The 3,096-nt window shown below is 52.8% G+C and overlaps 1 protein-coding gene across 2 annotated transcripts in view; it reads left to right on the top strand.

The window, feature by feature from the left end:
• The window catches only part of LOC118743544 (zinc carboxypeptidase-like), a 95,236-nt gene that overhangs the window by 57,884 nt on the left and 34,256 nt on the right, over window positions 1-3,096 (top strand). The gene's annotated exons all lie outside the window — the stretch shown is intronic.

Below are 3,096 nucleotides of genomic sequence, written 5' to 3' on the forward strand. Positions count from 1 at the left end.
GCACCCACCAGGATTATGGGTAACTGCAGTAGCTCGCCAGACATCACAATAGTCAGCGCTGGTCTGATAAACAGCATAACGTGGGGACCTATGCTGACTCTAGCATCAGACCACCTACCCATAGTCATCTCGATTGATAAACCAACCGACTTTGCCTCCGCCAAACACCGGACCTATATCAACTTTTCTAAAGCTGATTGGAAAGCTTACGCGGAGTTTACTGAAAACACCTTCACATCGCTCCCCACACCGACCGACGTCCATCTCGGTGAACATAAGTTCCGCAGCGCTATCACTGCTGCTGCAGCTCGCTTCATACCGGCAGGGTGTATATCGGAACCACGTCTAAACTTCCCTGCCGAAGCGGCTGTTTTAGCCAATGAGCGTGATAGCCTTCGTCAGGCCGATCCCGGAGATCCCCGTATCAGGGATCTCAACGCGGAGATTCGGCAACTTGTAAACGTACATAAGCGGAAGAAGTGGGAGGAGCATCTGAAGACTTGTAACTTCACCTCTGGTGTGAGCAAGCTTTGGTTAACCGTGAGGTCATTGTCTAATCCGACGAAGCACGACGACAGAGTCGAAATTTCCTTCGGCGACCATGCCTCGTCGGACCCGGAGCGTTGCGCGAGCTTTTTTAGCCGGCAGTTCATACTGCATCCTCCGGTGGACAAAGCCAAGCGTCGAGTGACCAGAAGGCTGCACAAACTGCCAACAACTTGTGCCCGCTTGCTTTCACTTGCGGTGAAGTTCAGGTGGCCATCGGGAAGGCGAAAGCCTCCAAAGCCATGGGTCCCGACAGAATATGCATGCTGATGCTGAAAAATTTGGGTCCTGCGGGGGTAGCGTACCTAACGGAGGTCCTCAATCTGTCAATGGCCACTCTCATCTTCCCAGACATCTGGAAGGTGGGGAGAGTGGTCCCACTGCTCAAACCGGGGAAACCTGCCAACAAAGGAGACTCGTATCGTCCGATTACACTCCTTTCCCCGGTAGCAAAGACACTCGAAGCCTTGCTACTCCCGTACTTCACAAATCACCTGACCCCAGCAAAGCATCAGCATGGCTTCCGTAAAGTGCACAGTACAACAACAGCACTTAACGCCATAAACACTCAGATAACTCGTGGCCTTAACCGTAACCGTCCCTGTGAGAGAACGATTCTAGTAGCGTTGGACTTGTCAAAGGCGTTTGACACCGTCTGCCATTCCACGCTACTAGAAGATATAGAGGCCTCCTCTCTCCCACAGAGGCTCAAACGGTGGTCGGCAAATTATCTAAGTGGTCGACATTCGTCGGTAATGTTTAGAGACAAAACGAGTAAGCAGCGAAAAATAAAACAGGGGGTTCCTCAGGGTGGTGTCCTTTCCCCGCTACTGTTTAACTTTTATATTTCAAAGCTCCCTCAACCACCACAGGGAGTCTCGATTGTCACCTATGCAGACGATTGCTCGATTATGGCGACTGGGAATGGAATTGATGACCTGTGTTCGAAAGTAAACGGCTATCTCTCCGAACTCTCTCGCTTCTTCACTGCAAAGTGTCTAGCCCTCTCCCCTACGAAGTCCTCCGCGACCCTGTTCACAACCTGGACGAAGGAGGTCAGGCTACCGCTGGGGATTCACGTCGATGACACACCAATTCCGACGGTGAATAACCCCAAAATACTCGGAGTAACATTCGACAGCCTGCTCTCCTTCTCTGCGCACTCAACCGCTATTGTCAATAAAGTACAGAGCCGCAACAAGGTCCTCAAGTCGCTAGCCGGCAGTACTTGGGGCAAAGATAAAGAAACGTTGCTGGCAACATACAAGGCAATAGGCCGGCCGGTTTTGAACTACGCAGCGCCAGTGTGGTCGCCAGGGACTAGTAGGACGCAGTGGACGAAGCTACAGACTGTACAAAACACCGCACTCAGGACAGCGACGGGATGCCTCTTGATGTCGCCTGAACACCACCTGCACGGCGAGGCGCAAATGCTCCCGGTAAAGGAGCATAATATAATACTCTGCAAGCAGTTCCTGATCGGGAGCCACAGAAGTGGCCACCCAAGCAGACAGCTGCTTGCAAAGGAGCCCTCGCCTAGGCACGTCAGGAGGCATCTATATGAACTAACGGACGAAGTCCTGAGGTTCATTAAGCAACCTCTGGACCCGACAGCTTACAGACAGGCCCTGAACGGCATTCACAGGGACTCAGTCTCGAGTTATGTAGACTCTAGACCTGTGAATGCCGTTATAGGCACACCACCCCCGGACATAGACGAGACGGAGCTTCACGCACTACACTCGCACAACTTCGCTCCGGCTACTGCAGCAGGTTAAACTCCTACTTGAGTAGGCTGAATGAGGATGTGCCGAACGAATGTCCGGCATGCGGAGAGACCCCACATGACTCGAAACATCTCTTCGCATGCCCGGCAAACCCGCCATCCCTAACGGCCTTGTCCCTATGGGCAAACCCCGCAGAAGCTGCACGCTTCCTAGGGTTGCCGTTAGTGGAACTTGACGACAACGACTGAGATACCAACCGATCTGGGCGGGGTTGTTGTAGCCGCTACAACAACAACAACAAAGCTAGTGAGTTTGGCGGAAGATATGGAAAATATCCCCCCCGGAGAGAGAGCCGCAGTGAGAACCAGTCCGCGGGTCACGGAGAGATATCAGCACATGCGCGAACTGCCTAGGACTGACGAGACAGCTACAGCAGAGAGAACACAGCGCCAACCTGAACCACACAGTGGTGTGGCAACACTACAGTCGGAGTACACATTGCGGAGAAGGTGACCATTTTGCGAGAGTGTGCAGAGCTGCACGGAGAGAGTTTTGTTGGACCTGTGGTCGATGCAATGTCTCGACTCGAGAGTGCTGCCGTAGTGCATCGGAAAACGGGTCGAGGTCCCATTTTCGGCGAGAAGTGGGGCGTCAGGTAGAACAGCCACGCCCAAACAAAAGAGTGTCCTGAGGCAGTAGGATGGCCGAACTATGGCGGCGATCAGAGTAAACGAGGTCGACGTAGTAGCTGCAGTTGATTCAGGCGCAACAAGAAGTTTCTTGAGCGAGGCCATGTTTAAGAAACTGGATGTGGGAGAAGTTA

The sequence above is a fragment of the Rhagoletis pomonella genome, unplaced genomic scaffold (genome assembly GCF_013731165.1).
Source record: "Rhagoletis pomonella isolate Grant_MI unplaced genomic scaffold, Rhpom_1.0 Rhpom_scaffold_00007, whole genome shotgun sequence".
Taxonomy (NCBI): domain Eukaryota; kingdom Metazoa; phylum Arthropoda; class Insecta; order Diptera; family Tephritidae; genus Rhagoletis; species Rhagoletis pomonella.